The sequence below is a fragment of the Rhineura floridana genome, chromosome 7, assembly GCF_030035675.1.
Source record: "Rhineura floridana isolate rRhiFlo1 chromosome 7, rRhiFlo1.hap2, whole genome shotgun sequence".
Classification (NCBI taxonomy): Eukaryota; Metazoa; Chordata; class Lepidosauria; order Squamata; family Rhineuridae; genus Rhineura; species Rhineura floridana.
In genome coordinates, this window is record NC_084486.1 from 148,069,661 (window position 1) to 148,090,907 (window position 21,247).

The 21,247-nt window shown below is 50.2% G+C and overlaps 1 pseudogene; it reads left to right on the forward strand.

Annotated features, from left to right (window-relative positions):
* The first annotated feature begins 9,965 nt into the window (after positions 1-9,965).
* LOC133389744 (5S ribosomal RNA) lies at positions 9,966-10,084 on the forward strand (annotated as a pseudogene).
* Positions 10,085-21,247: the final 11,163 nt, after the last annotated feature.

A 21,247-nucleotide genomic window follows, 5' to 3' on the forward strand; every position in this document is an offset into this window, starting at 1 on the left:
AAATTTTGCTTCCAGGACCTCACGGCTGCATTTCCCCATGTCGTTGGTGCCAACGTGCACCACGACCACTGACTCCTTCCCAGCACTGTCTACCAAACTATCTAAACGACGGGCGATCTCCGCAACCTTCGCACCAGGCAGGCAAAACACCTTGCGGTCTACACGCCCATCACACACCCCACTGTCTATGTTCCTAATGATCGAATCACCCACTACAAGGATCCCTCCACCCCCTGGAGATATATCCTCGGCACGAGAGGATAGCTGCTCATCCCCCAAGGAATGGGTCCCTTCTAAGGGATCGTTTCCCTCTTCCTCAGCTGGATGCTCTCCTTCCCTGAGACCATCGTTGTCCATGATAGCAGGAGAGCTATCATCATTGGAGTGGGACACAGCTATAACATCCCTGAAGGCCTCCTCCACACACCTCTCTGCCTCTCTCAGCTTTTCCAGGTCCGCCACCTCGGCCTCAAGGAAATGAAGTCGTTCCCAGAGAGCCAGGAGCTCATTGCACCGAGAGCATACCCACGACTTCTGTCCAACAGGCAGATAGTCGTACATGCTGCAGGCGGTGCAAAACAATGGAAAGCCCCCACACCCCTGCTGGCTTCTTACCTGCATAGTTTTGTTTAAGGTTTATTATGTCAATGGGTTGGAGACTGCGGTTTAGTTGAGGTCAGGTAACAGACGGGCAGAGTGGGGGGCCGTGGTCTCTTCGCCCTGCTGCCGAACTCGCTCTGCTGCTTAACTCGCCTTGACGCTTTGTCAGCTGGGGCCTTGAAGCTTAACTCGCCTTGACGCTTTGTCAGCTGGGGCCTTGACACTTAACTCGCCTTGACGCTTTGTCAGCTGGGGCCTTGACGCTTAACTCGCCTTGACGCTTTGTCAGCTGGGGCCTTGACGCTTCGTCAGCTGGGGCTCCCTCTAGCTCGTGGAGCAGGCTATTAGCTTATTAGCTATTAGAAGGAGTGATTCTTCTTCTTATAAAGGGGTGACCCATACTAGCATGCTGCTCTGTCTAACACAGTACTCTCCACCCCTTACGGGCAGTGCCCCTTCATGGCTTCTCACGAGGAAGCCTTTCTGAGCCCTGCTACCTGCCAAGGGCGGACACTGAGACTTTCTGAACAGCAAAGCTTGTGCTCTGCTCCTGCGACAGTGGGCTCTCCTCAACTCTGGCATGTTGCCTTTGCAATACCAATGCAATTCAGCACTTCATTAAACAGAAGTAAGACCTAGATATGGGGCGTTTGCATCTATTTACATTTCCTCCAAAATGCCTCATTAAACCCAGCATGCAATGAGACGAGAGCGTACGTTCCCATCAGCCATTCTTAGGGCCACCAGGTGGAGCTGTTCTTTCTTGTTAGCACTGCTGGAAGGAATGGAAATGGAAATGGACTGCCCTCAAGTCGATCCCGACTTATGGCGACCCTACGAATAAGGTTTTCATGGTAAGCGGTATTCAGAGGTGGCTTACCATTGCCATCCTCTGATGCTGACAGGCAGTGACTGGCCCAGGGTTACCCAGTGAGCTTCATGGCTGTGTGGGGATTCGAACCCTGGTCTTCCAGGTCATAGTCCCAACACCTTAACCACTATACCGCACTGGCTCTTGTAGAAGCCCGCTGGAAGGAAAGCTCCAGTTAAAAGGATTACTGGAATAAGTAAAGCTGATGGACTGTGATTTTGGTGGGGCCCTTTTACAACAAATGGTGCCCCCCAAAGCAGCCATGGCATGATCAGCTGGTAGTCTAGTAGCTGCTGTCAATTTATCTAAGACCAGCGAGACGTTGCAACAAAGTGTTGCAGCTTGAGGTGCATGCCTATTTAGGGTGCCAGCCAGCGAGCCACTCCCTCTGTCAAGATGCTCCATTCCATTCCCCGCCTCCTCCATTTTAACAGTCAGCAAGGGTTTGAGCTGCTACACACGAACCTTGTTGTAGCTCAAAAATGCCATTTTGCTCAATCCAGAATTGTCTTCAGTATGCTGCTTTCAATCTAAATCGGTTCTAGATCCTGCCCACTACAAGGATGGGTGTGGTTAGTTAATATGCTTTCAAAAACACTCACCTCGACTAGGTTACCCATGCCTTTTCTTCCCTGCACTTGCCCAAGGAGAATGAAGAAGGAGGTGGGGGTTGTGCTCTCGGGATGCTCCCACCCACAACATCATTGGGCATGTGTGGATACACCCCTCCCCCATTGCCAGGGCCACTGACATCTGCTTGCATCTGCGTTCAAATGGACACACTGCAGGGTAATGCAGAATCAATCTGCAATTAGGGAGAGGGTTATAGCTCAGTGGCTGAACATCTGCCTTGCATGCAGAAAGTCACAAGTTCAGTCCCCAGCATCTCCAGGTAGGGCTGGGAGAAACTCCTGCCTGGGGCCTGCTGCCAATCAGTGTCGACAATACTGAACGAGATGGACCAATGGTCTGACTCAGCTATGCAATGCGTGTTTATTTTCGGAATGAAACCAGTTTCTCCAGAATTTATTTTCAGGTTCTGCAGCAGATCTATTTTTATGTAGATAAAAAGAAGTGCTCAGTCACCACTGATTCTATTTTATTTATTTATTTATTTATTTATTTATTTATTACATTTGTATACCGCCCCATAGCCGAAGCTCTCTGGGTGGTTTACAAATTTCTAGAATGAAATTTGCGTGTACGCAGCCTCAGTTGCTGGTGTGCATGCTTAGTCCTCCTCATTGGGTTGTTTTGCGGGGGGAGGGAAACGGCTTTAGCGTATTTCATAAATATTTTGTGCACTCCTGCAGACCTTAGCCCCCCCCCCCAGATCCCACAAAGCCTGTTGACTCTCTCTTCTTGTGCCTGGGTGGTGCTGTCTTGGCTACATGAGGACCACTCTCAGAGAACAGCGTTCACTCTGACTAGACAGGATGATGACAGAGAGGGAACTCTTGTCCTTGGCTCACTTTCACTTCATATCCAGAGAGAACACGTGTCTTTTTTTTGCTTCTGGGTTGAGAATGAGATCTTCGTTAAATGCCTTCTCCCACAGTAACCAACGTCCCTAGGAGCCAATCGGCATGAAAGGGGAGAGTGTTAGCTACTGAGAAGAGTCTTCTCAGTGGTTGGCTCACTTCCTTTTACTCTGATTGGCTCCAGTCAGCAGGAAAGGACAAGGAAGCATGTTATAAGACACCCTAAGTGGCTAACACACTCCCTCTTCATGACGATTGCCTCACAGCATGCTGGAGACATAGGGACCCTGCTGGGATCCTGCTCCCAAAAAAGTAAGGGGTCTAAGACCCCTCCAAGTCCCTGGATGACTACACCCCAGCCAAAGAGTTCCCACTGAGGAGCGCTTGCATACACACGTGCTCCCAACAGTGACACTTTCCTCACGCAAGTAGGGAGCCCGCCCATCCTTACTTAAGGCTGGTAAGAAGGTGTGTCTAATTGCTGTGACAACGCCTTAGTGCAGTGTTGTTGTGCCTAGCTGTTCTTGGTAATGATGCTGAATCCTTTGTAACCTGTAAGCTGATTCATGAAGCCCTCTGGACGGAAACTTTCTATTAAAGGAAAGCACACACATGTCTGCTCCGTGTAGGACAGGAAAGGTCATAAGGAGTCTCGCCCTGCCCTACCTGGAGATGCCGGGGATTGCTACACAGGTGCTCTAACCACTGAGCAACAGCTCTTCCAGCGCATCTTCCTGCCAGTGTGTCTCCCCTTGGTCTTGACCATGGGCTTCAAGTTTTTAAAGCAGGGATAACGGATTGTTTTGCACCACAGTACGCATTGACCCATGATCAACCCTCAGGGTGAGATGGGGTGGGGGGTGATCATGTAAAAGTGGGCGTGGCTAAAATGTGAAAGTGGGCATGGCAAATAATTTTAGATTTTGTTTTTTAAAGAACTAATTTGGGGGTCTTTGGAAGGATCACCTTCTTTTTGGCATCACAGCGGGTTACCTATAGGTGTGGTCAGTAAAAAAATATAGATTATTTTTTGGGGACAAATTTTGGGGGAGGGTCTTGGAGGGTCTTAAAGATCCATTTTGGCAACACAGCATCACAGCAGGGAGCTCACAGGAGCAGTCAATTTTTATAAATCCTTTTTTTTTTTTTTTTGTAAAATAAATACATTGATGGGTCTTGGGGCCCACATAAAACCTCTTGGAGCCCAGACACAGCCTGCAGAGTGTAGGCTATCTAGCCCTCTTTTAAAGAGCTGTGCCCCAGCAACAAAGGGACCCCTCACAACAGATCTGAAGAACACTAACAGTCACAGTTAAAGGCATTCTAAGGATAGAAACACACTCCCTGTTCTGCTGGTTCCAGTGCGTCTCAACCTCTCTCTTCTGAAAACAGGGGCACACAAAGCTAGTCAAACCCCACCCCTTTTTACTGTAAAACCTGGTGGAAGCAGCTTGAGTGCTTTTTTTTTTTTTAATTGAGCTTCAAAGAGATTTCGCAACTGATTGGCAGATCAACCCATTGCCCCTTCAGGTGTGGCCAATGAAAACGCTTTGCTGTAGGCGACTAGCATGCTCACAGCCTTAATTGTAGAGGCAGTGGCGGCTGTCCACCTTGGACAGGTCCTTGAAAGTTCGGACTAAAACCTGGGGCGGATTCTACTGCCCCACTGACATGGAGCTGCCAGCTGCCTCTGCATAGAGGGACCCTCAAAGCAAAGCAAAGCAAAGCAAAGCAGAGCAAAGCAAAGTCTTTAACAGATATGCTGAACTCTGTGAAATGGTTACATCCACTTCTGAGGATATTTTGGCATGTTTTGTGATTTGGGGCGTTCACACTAACTGTTACCACTGGTTTGCTCCTGGCAACAAGATTTCCTCTCCATTCTCCATGCCCCCCCCACAGTCTGCTCCAGAGTCCTGGAACAGACTGGGGGGATGGGGCTTGTGTGGAGAGGGAGATTAAATCCTGTTGCACAGGCGAAAGTCCTTGTGGAAATGGAACAATTTCACTGGCTGCAACCCATTCATTTCTTTCCTTCTTTAAAACAAAATTCTGCTACCTGATGAATTTGGGCACCTTTCAACCAATTAGAAGTTTTAAAATCAATTAATCTAACCAAATAGTCGACTCAATTAAATGTTGCTGCCCTAGTCAAAATAATCAAACCAATTGTTGGTTAATAAGATTCCTTACTTGCCTTTCACCATAAGGTTCCAGGGCGGGTTGCAACAAGATAATATACAGTTATAAAAACAAATAGAGCCATTATGATAAAACAAATTAAATTGTATCAAATGGAACAGAACAGTATAAATTCAGCAAAACAGGTGGCTCCCACAAAACAAACTGGAACAGGTTCAGAGGAGGGCAAGGAGGATGATCAGGGGACTGGAAACAAAGCCCTGTGAGGAGAGACTGAAAGAACTGGGCATGTTTAGCCTGGAGAAGAGAAGACTGAGGGGAGATAGGATAGCACTCTTCAAGTACATGAAAGGTTGTCAACAGAGGAGGGCCGGGATCTCTTCTCGATCATCCCAGAGTGCAGGACACGGAATAATGGGCTCAAGTTACATGAAGCCAGATTTTGGCTGAACATCAGGAAAAACTTCTTAACCATTAGAGTGGTACGACAATGGAACCAATGATCTAGGGAGGTGGTGGGCTCTCCAACACTGGAGACATTCAAGAGGCAAGTGGACAGCCATCTGTCGGGTATGCTTTAAGTTGGATTCCTGCACTGAGCAGGGGGTTGGACTGGATGGCCTTATAGGCCCCTTCTAACTCTACGATTCTATGATTGTATCTTAACTGCCAAGGCCAGGGCAAAGAGGTGCCTCTTCAGCATGTGGCGAAAGCTGTCCTGTAAAGATGCCAGGCGCACCTCTGTGAGGAGGGAGTTCTACAACTGAGGGGCTGCCACAGAGGATGCCCTCTTTCCCTGGGGGCCGCCATTCCCCACACTCCTGAAGGTGATGGCCCTACCAAGAGAGAACTACCAACCAAATAATGCAGGCCTACATGTAAAATATACTTTTAATACGTAATCTTTGAGTGGGTGGGTAAGTCTGGCTTAGGGCTTTTGAAACCGGATTTGCAGACTTGTGCAAGCTTTCTGTGTGGCCTTTTCCCCCTTGCAGCTCTTCTCACAAAATGCATCAGCAGTTGGCTGGTCCTCAAGTCTTTTAAACATCTCTCTCTCTCTCTCTCTCTCTCTCTCTCTCTCTCTCTGAGAAACAGTCAGATGTACCACACACTTCTGCTGATTAAAGCAGGAAGATCTGTTAGGGGAGGAGGGTTACAAGATCACACACGCAACACCCTCTGCACACGCTTAACTCCCAGGACACATGCCATATGTTGATCCCCAAAATGGCTTCTTTGTTTAAACCCTGTTGGAGAGAGGGCGGAAGCACTGATCCAAGGCAGGATCACATTCCTGCTCCTGGTCTTGCACATTCTGGTGTAAAACTGTTGTGTTTGGTTGAACTTGTGACGGATTTACACAAAAGAGAAACCACAGAACTGGATTGGGATGTGAGATCTTACAGTCAGCCTCTGCATCGGCTCCTAAACCCCGCCCCTCCTGCTGACATCATTGTTTCCATGGTAGCTAATGCACTTTAGCTGGAAAAGTGAAGGGGTGTAAGTTGGACCGTACACATTACAGACTAAAAACAGATGTATGAGTAATGAGCTCGGAGCGATTACAAAAAAACCTTATGGGAAGCCCACAGCGTGCCTCTTTCTTTCAGGGTGCGGGCGGAAACGTCTCTGGATTGGGGTGGGAAGGTTCCGCTGCAAAGGTTGGAAGCCAGGAATCTCACCAGCTTCTCCACAATGGATTTCCAAAGATGTGGACAATGTCAACAGGATTCTTTTAGGCCTCTCACCCTCTTTCAAGGCTCTTCTAGGCCTTTTGGTGCCCTAATCCAGTTGACAGCTGGCTAGGATCAAAGGTATTTTGTCGAAATATTTAAATCCCGAAGAGTGTTTCGTTTGCCATTTTCCTATTTCACAGAAAGGGTAAACTAAGGCCTGATCACATGTTACTTTAAAAGGGTATCTCTACGCTGAGAAACGGCAGTCAGGTCTGTTTTCGACCTGCATAGTTCCCAACCAAAGGACTTGTGTTTCTCTATGAAAGAACTCAGAAATTGCTGGCAAAGACTACTCCCCACTTTTGGGAAACTATGGTTCCCAAGGTCCTGTGCCTTGGCTGTTAGGATGCATGAATCTGTCAATTTTAGTTTCTCTCAGTCTCCTATTTTTCTCATCTTAAGTTCAGCTCACTCCATTTCTGAATCAGTTTGCGCTTTTTAAAAAAGTCCTCACAAAAATGTGCATGCATTTCTGTGCTTATTGCTCCTAAGATGTAGATTATTGTACACTATTTAAAAAACTAATATATTCATTTTTGCAAACATTTTCCTGTAATATAATGCATTTTTGTCTGCATGTTCTTTTTTGTATGTATTTCTTGGTAGTAGAACAGCATCACAAAATCTGGAGAACGGTGAAATTTGAAGGATAAGTTCACGTATTGGTTTGGGACGTGCAAATTAAACAGGTTTAAATTAAAATGTTCTCTATGTATGGATGTGAACGTTGGACAGTGAAAAAAGCGGATAAGAGAAAAATCAGCTCATTTGAAATGTGGTGTTGGAGGAGAGCTTTGCGCATACCATGGACTGCGAAAAAGACAAATAATTGGGTGTTAGAACAAATTAAACCAGAACTATCACTAGAAGCTAAAATGATGAAATGAGGTTATCATACTTTGTACACATCATAAGAAGACACGATTCACTAGAAAAGACCATAATGCTGGGGAAAACAGAAGGGAGTAGAAAAAGAGGAAGGCCAAACAAGAGATGGATTGATTCTATAAAGCCACAGACCTGAACTTACAAGATCTGAACAGGGTGGTGCATGACAGATGCTATCGGAGGTTGCTGATTCATAGGGTCGCCATAAGTCGTAATGGACTTGAAGGCACATCAACAACAAATTAAAATGTGAATGGTACCCATTTCTCCTCCATCCTTAGTAAAAGCCTTTTCACTGTTTTGCTGCAATGTATCTTGTATGTACCCTGAACCTGGCTCACAAATATTTTTTTGGCTGACTTTTCCCATGTACTGAGCCTAAAGAATAGCTCAAAGCTAAGACTGTTAGCAGATTAATTGAATGCTGATATTCTTTTAGGTATATTTATAATTTAACTATAATGCAATATATTTAAATAAATCAACATAGATAAAGCTGCCTAATACTGCATCTCAGACCGTTGGTGCATCTAACCCAGTAATGTCTATTCTGACTGACTGCAGCTTTCCAGGATCACCGGAAGGGGTTGTTCCCATCATCTGCTTTTTTTTAAATTGGAGATATTGAAGAGCCAGGGGTGTAGTCATCCAGGGTCCCAGGGGGTCTTAGACCTCTTACTTTTTTGGGAGCCATGTCCCAGCAAGGTTCCTATATCTCCAGTCCCCTACAAGCCAATCAGCATGACAGGGGAGTGTGTTGGCCACTGAGAGGAGTCCCAATGAGTGTCAATTGCAAGCAGGCCTTTATTAGTTCCTGCTTCAAAAAGCCAAGACAATTTGTGGAGAGGGAGAATTCTGTCGATGCAGAAGAAGAGAGAGTGAATCCTGATGATAGCATCCCATCTACATCATCAAGCAGTTTGATGGCAGCAGGAGATAAATGTGTAGACACTGAATTCAGTAATTCAAGCAATATCACAGTCAGCGGGAAAGGACAGTCAAATGGCGACAGTGATAGAGAAACAGAGAGCCCTATTCAAGCCTGTCCAGGTTATTGTATAATTTTTACAAGTTACCTAATTTTAGCAGAGGCGTGGCTGTGGGTGGTGGTGGTTGTGATTGTCAGGAAGGGACCCTCCACTTCTGAATTTGCTGCTATGCTAGTGTTGGAGACTGGACACCATACTGACAGCCTTGCAAAGCATGTGCACTGCACTGAGCGACAAGGTCTTCCATGCAGGCTAACCAAAGAATGCACAGGTTGAATTGAGCAGGTCCACATAAGTTGAACCTGGATAGCTTGCATTGCAATCTGGTCAACATGTGTCAAAAGGCTCCACAACCAGTTTAATGTGCATATGTATGTATGTACTGCTTTCAAGTCGATTCCAACTTATGGTGACCCTATGAATAGGGGTTTCATGAGACTGAGAGGCAGTGACTGGCCTAAGGTCACCCAGTGAGCTTCATGGCTATGTGGGGATTCGAACCCTGGTCTCCCAGGTCGTAGTCCAACACCTTAACCACTACACCACACTGGCTCTCGTTTGAATCTGCAGATCCATCAAAACAGGCGAGTCTTCTTGCCTTCAACATGTTACGTGTTACATAGAATCTGTGATTTAAGTTCTTAGGACTGAATCGTGTGATTTTTTGTGTAGAATCATAGACTCTATGTATTCTACCCAAAAAGATCATATGATTCAGTCCTAAGGAGGTGAGTCTTATTTGGGTGGGGTTGGAAAAGTTAACTCATGAACTGAAATTAATCAGGAGGGGAGGATTTTGCTGCAATTTGTTGGCCCTTCATATCCTATATGGATAGGCATATGATGTCTCGTTACCTCGCAATGAAATATGGCTTTATTTGGAAGAATAAATGAAATATATTTGCGTTTCTACTCCGCCTAGGTATTGCCTCACTTTACTGTGAATGGAATCGTCCCATAGAATTGGTTTTTGTGGATTCTGTTTACCAGACTGAAGTGCTTCCATACCTCATTGAAGGTTGTTTTTGTTGTAATTATTTGTATTTATTAATTATTTTAAAAACTTAATAAAGTTTAAATAAAAATAAATAAATACTCTTTAATATGAAAAATGAAAATAAACCTGAATTTGCTTGCCTGTGTGTATTTGAATCCTATCCACAAAATAGCAAGCCAACCAAGTCAAAACCAGGAAGTAAGTGTATATTGACAGCTGCTTAGCCACTGCCATTTGCTTTTTCTGCCTCCTAAACCCCCGGCTCATGGCCATACTACCCTGAACACGTCTGGTCTCGTCTGATCTCGGAAGCTAAGCAGGGTCAGGCCTGGTTAGTACTTGCATGGGAGACCGCCTGGGAATACTGGGTGCCGTAGGCTTAGAGGAAGGCAATGGTAAACCACCTCTGAATCAGAGCTTAGAAGATTACTTTTAAAAAGTAATAAAGTACAGTTACAGTTACATGACCCAAAAAAGTAGTAATTACCGTTACAATTGCAATTGCTCTGAAAGTAACAAATTACTTTACTTTTCCTCCAAAGTAATCACTACAATTACATTTCAGTTACTTTAAAAAAGCCTGCAAGGTGCTGACCTTGGCTGCTGCACATCTAACTAGCCTAAAACAACATTAAAAATAAACAAACACATACAGAGGTAGTAGAATAATTATTTTTATTCATAAGATAGCAATGGTGGTCTCTCCGCTGGTAAGGGTATGGGAAGGGAGGCAGAGGCCACTACTCAGATCTTTGCATGTTAAACCAAGTGCAACCCCCCCCAAGCTAGCCAGCATAATCTCTCTCACTTAACCACCTCCCAGACCCTGCTCTGCCACCAACTAAGGGACACTCACCCAAGCAAACATTTTCCCCTGAGATGCAAAAAAGTTAAAATACTGCAAATGCAGCACAGTAGCCAGAGAGGGTGGTGGAGGCCACTTTGTGTGCCAAGTGCAAACACAGTATTCACACACACACACACGCTGTGTCATGTTTCACCTCCACAGTCCTTTATCTCCATTCTGCTGCTACCTCCTTCCCCTCCTTTATCTATGTTCTTGCCCCCTGGGTCCTTTTCCCCTCCACTCCACTCTTCACCACCACCACCCATTATTTTAAACAATTGTTTTCTCCACTCCACCCCATCTCACTCTCCACCTCCTCCCTACCCACAGAGCATGAGGGAAGAGCAATGCTGCACAGAAGCCCAGTTTGAGGCACATGATTTTCATCCACAAATCAGAGGAGCAGAAGACTTCCCCTGCTCCCCCCCCCAAGTAATGCCCAAAAGTAATTCTGGAAAAGTTACAAGTACTCCACAAAAGTAGTAAAATTACTCCTAGTTCTACTACAATAAAATGTAAAGGAATTACCCACTCGTTACTCAAAAAAGTAATGAATTACAAGTAATTCGTTAATTGTAACTAGTTACTTCCAAGCTCTGCTCTGAATACCTCTTACCATGAAAACCCTTTGAATATATCCAAAAAAGATTTATAGGGTCGCCATAAGTCGTAATCGACTTGAAGGAATACAACAACAACAAACTCCCAATTGGGCTTCAGACCTTACTCAGTAAGACCTGAACTGAACTTGTCAGTCTGTAGCATGGGCCTTGCAATGTCATTTTGGTTCTGTTGCCACAAGAGGGCAGCGTTCTCCACACGTTCAAGAATAGAGTGAAGTGGCCTGGGCTCCTTCTCAGGCATTGATCATACGGAGCCTGTTCTGGTTGGGAAAACTAAAAATAAAGCAGCCGGAGCTGTATAAGCAAAATACATTTCAAGGGTAGCGTGTTATTAAGGCGAACTAGAAGCTTACTGTAACAGGACTGACCCACTGCTGTCTATCATTGCCAGCGATGATGTCACAGACACTACCACCAGGCCCTGGATGCAATTCAATGTCTAGAGGGCCAAATTCTGAAGAGGAACCCTTTCATCGTTTTGTAGCAAGGGGTAGGGATGGGTGAGAATTTTGATCCAGTTTCCATTTCAAGCAGAATTTGTCAAATTTGCACTTTCTGAAACAACATGAGGACCGAAACACAGCCATCCTTGGAAATTCGCATTTATTAGAATTTTGGGATGCAGTTCGCCAACTAAACATTTACAAAAATGCATCTATTAGGGGAAAGTGTGCATAAAAGTGAATACATGAGTGAAAATAACATACAAAAATGCATTATATGATGAGAAACGGCTTGCAAAAATGTGTATCTTTGTCAAAACTGCCTACAAAAATGTGTTTATTTGGAGAAATCTGCACTAAAATGGTGGAGAATTTTCATGAGGATTTTTCTTTTTTAAAAAATTCACAGATCGCTGTAGAAATGTAGAGAACTGAATTTAACATTGGAAAAATGAGAAACTGAGAGAAGTGAAACAGACAGATCTTTTCATCCCTAGCAGGGGGTCTTGAAAATGGAAAGAAATCCACGTTGTAAAAATCCAGCTCAGCGTTGGGCTTGTTTAAGCCCATTGATTGTAATGTGTTTAAGCACACCCAACTCTGTCAAGGAATGAGGGCATAAATTCAAATATCAGTGTGGCTTTGGCACAGCAGCTAAGAGACCAAGGATGCTTCTAGAAGATGTGCTTATGGAGCATTCTTCCTGATTTGTTTGCAGGGAGATTAGATGTGTTAGAATTGCCTTTCAATATGTTTGTAAACTTTTAAAAAAATGTTTTTAACCTTTTTTTCTTTTTTAAGATGTCTTCAAAACTTTAAAAAAATGTTTTTAAAGATTTTGTTCTAATGTATTTTAAAGTCTGTTTTTATGATGCTTTAAAGTATTTTTAGTGCTTTTGTTTGCCGCTCTGGGCTCCTGCTGGGAGGAAGGGCGGGATATAAATTTAATAATAAATAAATAAATAAATAAATAAAACTATTTTAATCAGCATTCATTTTGATTTGTTTTAGGTTAGAAGACCTTGCATCAAAGCAAGTGTTGGGCCACTTTCCAATGTATTTTCCCATCACTTTTCTTATTGCAAAAAGTCTGATCTTTTGGGGAAGGAAGTTTGTTGTGCAAGACCTCCAAATCAACTTTAATTGCGCAACCTGAATTTGCTGCTATGTGATTGAATCCCACCCGGAACTAGCAGCAGTACTGGCTTGGCATAGAAGCGCTTCGTCCATGCTCAGGAATTGCCTTTTCTCCACAAGTTACTAGGTTCTTCTCTGGATTTTAGGATGGCCACCTACTCATCATCATTCCTCAGATTTGCATATATCATCATCATCATCCGCCCTTCACCCAAAGATTCCAGGGTGGGTTACAACACTTTTAAAATACATAATTAAATACAGTTAAAAAGAGGCTAACACCATCACAAAAAAATAGGGTGGGTCCTAAAAATAGGCATCTCAGGTGTCAATGGCCACAGCAAAGAGGTGTGTCTTCAGCATTTTCCAAAAACTGTCCCGTGAAGTTGCCAGAGGCACCTCAGTGGGGAGGGAGTCCCACAACTTAGGGCCTGCCACAGAGAATACCTCTCCCAGGCTACCCCCCCGAGCTTGTGAGGGCGGAAAAACTTCCAGGGGAGCCCTCTTTGCCGATCTCAATACCCAACAGGGTCCACAGGGAAGGAGGCAGTCCTTCAGATATTTGGGACCATATTCATAAATAAGTGGTATAATTTAAATAGAAATGCAATGGATCTCACCATCGCGGGGATGACTGTCACTATTTTCGGGTGGGATTCCAGCAAATGCTGGCAAATTCATTGTATGCAATTAAAGCTGATTTTGAGGTGCTGTACAACAAACCTGCTTCATCCAAAGATTGGACTTTTTGCAATAAGGAAAATGACAGGAAAATGCACTGGAGAGCATTGGGTAACAGTTGCTTTGACTCCCTGCCATCTAACTTCGCCGCAAACGAATCAGAGTGTGCCTGCATTCAGTCTGTTATCCAGGTGCTAACTGTTGAGGGACAACTTCAAAGTCCTTGAACTCCCTTTTTAGGGGTCTTTATAAGAACCTAAGAAGAGCCAAGCTGGATCAGGCCAGTGCCTATCTAGTCCAGCATCCTGTTCTCACAGTGGCCAACTCAATGTCTATGGGAAGCCCTCAAGCTGAGTATTATTATCATTATGGTTGTTGTTGTTTAGAATTATTAGTCGCTTATTACCTGAAGGTCTCCAAATGACCCAGTGCCTGCAGGAAGAAGGAGAACATCGCCACCCAGGGAAGGAGAGCCTGCTGTTGCTGCTGCTGTTGGAACACCACCTCCACCACCCTTCCCAGTGGGACTGCTGCCTGGCAGACGTGCCTCCTGCAGGACCAGGTCCCAGGTACCCAGCCAGCTGTGACTAATTTCCATCACCTGTCCCTCTTTGGAGGGATACATAAGCCGGCTGGCTGAGGTGGCCTGGGAGACCCAGTGCCTGCAGGAAGAAGGAGAACATCGCCACCCAGGGAAGGAGAGCCTGCTGTTGCTGCTGCTGTTGGAACACCACCTCCACCACCCTTCCCAGTGGGACTGCTGCCTGGCAGACGTGCCTCCTGCAGGACCAGGTCCCAGGTACCCAGCCAGCTGTGACTAATTTCCATCACCTGTCCCTCTTTGGAGGGATACATAAGCCGGCTGGCTGAGGTGGCCTGGGAGACCCAGTGCCTGCAGGAAGAAGGAGAACATCGCCACCCAGGGAAGGAGAGCCTGCTGTTGCTGCTGCTGTTGGAACACCACCTCCACCACCCTTCCCAGTGGGACTGCTGCCTGGCAGACGTGCCTCCTGCAGGACCAGGTCCCAGGTACCCAGCCAGCTGTGACTAATTTCCATCACCTGTCCCTCTTTGGAGGGATACATAAGCCGGCTGGCTGAGGTGGCCTGGGAGACCCAGTGCCTGCAGGAAGAAGGAGAACATCGCCACCCAGGGAAGGAGAGCCTGCTGCTGCTGCTGCTGTTGGAACACCACCTCCACCACCCTTCCCAGTGGGACTGCAGCCTGGCAGACGTGCCTCCTGCAGGACCAGGTCCCAGGCACCTAGCCAGCTGTGACTAATTTCCATCACCTGTCCCTCTTTGGAGGGATACATAAGCCGGCTGGCTGAGGTGGCCTGGGATACCCAGTGCCTGCAGGAAGAAGGAGAACATCGCCACCCAGGGAAGGAGAGCCTGCTGTTGGAACACCATCTCCACCACCCTTCCCAGTGGGACTGCTGCCTGGCAGACGTGCCTCCTGCAGGACCAGGTCCCAGGCACCCAGCCAGCTGTGACTAATTTCCATCACCTGTCCCTCTTTGGAGGGATACATAAGCCGGCTGGCTGAGCTGGCCTGGGAGACCCAGTGCCTGCAGGAAGAAGGAGAACATCGCCACCCAGGGAAGGAGAGCGTGCTGTTGCTGCTGCTGTTGGAACACCATCTCCACCACCCTTCCCAGTGGGACTGCTGCCTGGCAGACGTGCCTCCTGCAGGACCAGGTCCCAGGCACCCAGCCAGCTGTGACTAATTTCCATCACCTGTCCCTCTTTGGAGGGATACATAAGCCGGCTGGCTGAGGTGGCCTGGGAGGCCCACTGCCTGCAGGAAGAAGGAGAACATCGCCACCCAGGGAAGGAGAGCCTGCTGTTGCTGCTGCTGTTGGAACACCACCTCCACCACCCTTCCCAGTGGGACTGCTGCCTGGCAGACGTGCCTCCTGCAGGACCAGGTCCCAGGTACCCAGCCAGCTGTGACTAATTTCCATCACCTGTCCCTCTTTGGAGGGATACATAAGCCGGCTGGCTGAGGTGGCCTGGGAGACCCAGTGCCTGCAGGAAGAAGGAGAACATCGCCACCCAGGGAAGGAGAGCCTGCTGTTGCTGCTGCTGTTGGAACACCACCTCCACCACCCTTCCCAGTGGGACTGCTGCCTGGCAGACGTGCCTCCTGCAGGACCAGGTCCCAGGTACCCAGCCAGCTGTGACTAATTTCCATCACCTGTCCCTCTTTGGAGGGATACATAAGCCGGCTGGCTGAGGTGGCCTGGGAGACCCAGTGCCTGCAGGAAGAAGGAGAACATCGCCACCCAGGGAAGGAGAGCCTGCTGTTGCTGCTGCTGTTGGAACACCACCTCCACCACCCTTCCCAGTGGGACTGCTGCCTGGCAGACGTGCCTCCTGCAGGACCAGGTCCCAGGCACCTAGCCAGCTCTGACTAATTTCCATCACCTGTCCCTCTTTGGAGGGATACATAAGCCGGCTGGCTGAGGTGGCCTGGGAGACCCAGTGCCTGCAGGAAGAAGGAGAACATCGCCACCCAGGGAAGGAGAGCCTGCTGTTGCTGCTGCTGTTGGAACACCACCTCCACCACCCTTCCCAGTGGGACTGCTGCCTGGCAGACGTGCCTCCTGCAGGACCAGGTCCCAGGCACCTAGCCAGCTGTGACTAATTTCCATCACCTGTCCCTCTTTGGAGGGATACATAAGCCGGCTGGCTGAGGTGGCCTGGGAGACCCAGTGCCTGCAGGAAGAAGGAGAACATCGCCACCCAGGGAAGGAGAGCCTGCTGTTGCTGCTGCTGTTGGAACACCACCTCCACCACCCTTCCCAGTGGGACTGCTGCCTGGCAGACGTGCCTCCTGCAGGACCAGGTCCCAGGCACCCAGCCAGCTGTGACTAATTTCCATCACCTGTCCCTCTTTGGAGGGATACATAAGCCGGCTGGCTGAGGTGGCCTGGGAGACCCAGTGCCTGCAGGAAGAAGGAGAACATCGCCACCCAGGGAAGGAGAGCCTGCTGTTGCTGCTGCTGTTGGAACACCACCTCCACCACCCTTCCCAGTGGGACTGCTGCCTGGCAGACGTGCCTCCTGCAGGACCAGGTCCCAGGTACCCAGCCAGCTGTGACTAATTTCCATCACCTGTCCCTCTTTGGAGGGATACATAAGCCGGCTGGCTGAGGTGGCCTGGGAGACCCAGTGCCTGCAGGAAGAAGGAGAACATCGCCACCCAGGAAAGGAGAGCCTGCTGTTGCTGCTGCTGTTGGAACACCACCTCCACCACCCTTCCCAGTGGGACTGCTGCCTGGCAGACGTGCCTCCTGCAGGACCAGGTCCCAGGCACCCAGCCAGCTGTGACTAATTTCCATCACCTGTCCCTCTTTGGAGGGATACATAAGCCGGCTGGCTGAGGTGGCCTGGGAGACCCAGTGCCTGCAGGAAGAAGGAGAACATCGCCACCCAGGAAAGGAGAGCCTGCTGTTGCTGCTGCTGTTGGAACACCACCTCCACCACCCTTCCCAGTGGGACTGCTGCCTGGCAGACGTGCCTCCTGCAGGACCAGGTCCCAGGTACCCAGCCAGCTGTGACTAATTTCCATCACCTGTCCCTCTTTGGAGGGATACATAAGCCGGCTGGCTGAGGTGGCCTGGGAGACCCAGTGCCTGCAGGAAGAAGGAGAACATCGCCACCCAGGGAAGGAGAGCCTGCTGTTGCTGCTGCTGTTGGAACACCACCTCCACCACCCTTCCCAGTGGGACTGCTGCCTGGCAGACGTGCCTCCTGCAGGACCAGGTCCCAGGTACCCAGCCAGCTGTGACTAATTTCCATCACCTGTCCCTCTTTGGAGGGATACATAAGCCGGCTGGCTGAGGTGGCCTGGGAGACCCAGTGCCTGCAGGAAGAAGGAGAACATCGCCACCCAGGGAAGGAGAGCCTGCTGTTGCTGCTGCTGTTGGAACACCATCTCCACCACCCTTCCCAGTGGGACTGCTGCCTGGCAGACGTGCCTCCTGCAGGACCAGGTCCCAGGCACCCAGCCAGCTGTGACTAATTTCCATCACCTGTCCCTCTTTGGAGGGATACATAAGCCGGCTGGCTGAGGTGGCCTGGGAGACCCAGTGCCTGCAGGAAGAAGAACATCGCTACCCAGGGAAGGAGAGCCTGCTGTTGCTGCTGCTGTTGGAACACCACCTCCACCACCCTTCCCAGTGGGACTGCTGCCTGGCAGACGTGCCTCCTGCAGGACCAGGTCCCAGGTACCCCGCCAGCTGTGACTAATTTCCATCACCTGTCCCTCTTTGGAGGGATACATAAGCCGGCTGGCTGAGGTGGCCTGGGAGACCCAGTGCCTGCAGGAAGAAGGAGAACATCGCCACCCAGGAAAGGAGAGCCTGCTGTTGCTGCTGCTGTTGGAACACCACCCTTCCCAGTGGGACTGCTGCCTGGCAGACGTGCCTCCTGCAGGACCAGGTCCCAGGCACCCAGCCAGCTGTGACTAATTTCCATCACCTGTCCCTCTTTGGAGGGATACATAAGCCGGCTGGCTGAGGTGGCCTGGGAGACCCAGTGCCTGCAGGAAGAAGGAGAACATCGCCACCCAGGGAAGGAGAGCCTGCTGTTGCTGCTGCTGTTGGAACACCACCTCCACCACCCTTCCCAGTGGGACTGCTGCCTGGCAGACGTGCCTCCTGCAGGACCAGGTCCCAGGTACCCAGCCAGCTGTAACTAATTTCCATCACCTGTCCCTCTTTGGAGGGATACATAAGCCGGCTGGCTGAGGTGGCCTGGGAGACCCAGTGCCTGCAGGAAGAAGGAGAACATCGCCACCCAGGGAAGGAGAGCCTGCTGTTGCTGCTGCTGTTGGAACAGCACCTCCACCACCCTTCCCAGTGGGACTGCTGCCTGGCAGACGTGCCTCCTGCAGGACCAGGTCCCAGGTACCCAGCCAGCTGTGACTAATTTCCATCACCTGTCCCTCTTTGGAGGGATACATAAGCCGGCTGGCTGAGGTGGCCTGGGAGACCCAGTGCCTGCAGGAAGAAGGAGAACATCGCCACCCAGGGAAGGAGAGCCTGCTGTTGCTGCTGCTGTTGGAACACCACCTCCACCACCCTTCCCAGTGGGACTGCTGCCTGGCAGACGTGCCTCCTGCAGGACCAGGTCCCAGGTACCCAGCCAGCTGTGACTAATTTCCATCACCTGTCCCTCTTTGGAGGGATACATAAGCCGGCTGGCTGAGGTGGCCTGGGAGGCCCAGTGCCTGCAGGAAGAAGAAGAACATCGCCACCCTGGGAAGGAGAGCCTGCTGTTGCTGCTGCTGTTGGAACATCACCTCCACCACCCTTCCCAGTGGGACTGCTGCCTGGCAGACGTGCCTCCTGCAGGACCAGGTCCCAGGTACCCAGCCAGCTGTGACTAATTTCCATCACCTGTCCCTCTTTGGAGGGATACATAAGCCGGCTGGCTGAGGTGGCCTGGGAGACCCAGTGCTTCAGGAAGAAGGAGAACATCGCCACCCAGGGAAGGAGAGCCTGCTGTTGCTGCTGCTGTTGGAACACCACCTCCACCACCCTTCCCAGTGGGACTGCTGCCTGGCAGACGTGCCTCCTGCAGGACCAGGTCCCAGGCACCCAGCCAGCTGTGACTAATTTCCATCACCTGTCCCTCTTTGGAGGGATACATAAACCGGCTGGCTGAGGTGGCCTGGGAGACCCAGTGCCTGCAGGAAGAAGGAGAACATCGCCACCCAGGGAAGGAGAGCCTGCTGTTGCTGCTGCTGTTGGAACACCACCTCCACCACCCTTCCCAGTGGGACTGCTGCCTGGCAGACGTGCCTCCTGCAGGACCAGGTCCCAGGCACCCAGCCAGTTGTGACTAATTTCCATCACCTGTCCCTCTTTGGAGGGATACATAAGCCGGCTGGCTGAGGTGGCCTGGGAGACCCAGTGCCTGCAGGAAGAAGGAGAACATCGCCACCCAGGGAAGGAGAGCCTGCTGTTGCTGCTGCTGTTGGAACACCACCTCCACCACCCTTCCCAGTGGGACTGCTGCCTGGCAGACGTGCCTCCTGCAGGACCAGGTCCCAGGCACCCAGCCAGCTGTGACTAATTTCCATCACCTGTCCCTCTTTGGAGGGATACATAAGCCGGCTGGCTGAGGTGGCCTGGGAGACCCAGTGCCTGCAGGAAGAAGGAGAACATCGCCACCCAGGAAAGGAGAGCCTGCTGTTGCTGCTGCTGTTGGAACACCACCTCCACCACCCTTCCCAGTGGGACTGCTGCCTGGCAGACGTGCCTCCTGCAGGACCAGGTCCCAGGTACCCAGCCAGCTGTGACTAATTTCCATCACCTGTCCCTCTTTGGAGGGATACATAAGCCGGCTGGCTGAGGTGGCCTGGGAGACCCAGTGCCTGCAGGAAGAAGGAGAACATCGCCACCCAGGGAAGGAGAGCCTGCTGTTGCTGCTGCTGTTGGAACACCACCTCCACCACCCTTCCCAGTGGGACTGCTGCCTGGCAGACGTGCCTCCTGCAGGACCAGGTCCCAGGTACCCAGCCAGCTGTGACTAATTTCCATCACCTGTCCCTCTTTGGAGGGATACATAAGCCGGCTGGCTGAGGTGGCCTGGGAGACCCAGTGCCTGCAGGAAGAAGGAGAACATCGCCACCCAGGGAAGGAGAGCCTGCTGTTGCTGCTGCTGTTGGAACACCATCTCCACCACCCTTCCCAGTGGGACTGCTGCCTGGCAGACGTGCCTCCTGCAGGACCAGGTCCCAGGCACCCAGCCAGCTGTGACTAATTTCCATCACCTGTCCCTCTTTGGAGGGATACATAAGCCGGCTGGCTGAGGTGGCCTGGGAGACCCAGTGCCTGCAGGAAGAAGAACATCGCTACCCAGGGAAGGAGAGCCTGCTGTTGCTGCTGCTGTTGGAACACCACCTCCACCACCCTTCCCAGTGGGACTGCTGCCTGGCAGACGTGCCTCCTGCAGGACCAGGTCCCAGGTACCCCGCCAGCTGTGACTAATTTCCATCACCTGTCCCTCTTTGGAGGGATACATAAGCCGGCTGGCTGAGGTGGCCTGGGAGACCCAGTGCCTGCAGGAAGAAGGAGAACATCGCCACCCAGGAAAGGAGAGCCTGCTGTTGCTGCTGCTGTTGGAACACCACCCTTCCCAGTGGGACTGCTGCCTGGCAGACGTGCCTCCTGCAGGACCAGGTCCCAGGCACCCAGCCAGCTGTGACTAATTTCCATCACCTGTCCCTCTTTGGAGGGATACATAAGCCGGCTGGCTGAGGTGGCCTGGGAGACCCAGTGCCTGCAGGAAGAAGGAGAACATCGCCACCCAGGGAAGGAGAGCCTGCTGTTGCTGCTGCTGTTGGAACACCACCTCCACCACCCTTCCCAGTGGGACTGCTGCCTGGCAGACGTGCCTCCTGCAGGACCAGGTCCCAGGTACCCAGCCAGCTGTAACTAATTTCCATCACCTGTCCCTCTTTGGAGGGATACATAAGCCGGCTGGCTGAGGTGGCCTGGGAGACCCAGTGCCTGCAGGAAGAAGGAGAACATCGCCACCCAGGGAAGGAGAGCCTGCTGTTGCTGCTGCTGTTGGAACAGCACCTCCACCACCCTTCCCAGTGGGACTGCTGCCTGGCAGACGTGCCTCCTGCAGGACCAGGTCCCAGGTACCCAGCCAGCTGTGACTAATTTCCATCACCTGTCCCTCTTTGGAGGGATACATAAGCCGGCTGGCTGAGGTGGCCTGGGAGACCCAGTGCCTGCAGGAAGAAGGAGAACATCGCCACCCAGGGAAGGAGAGCCTGCTGTTGCTGCTG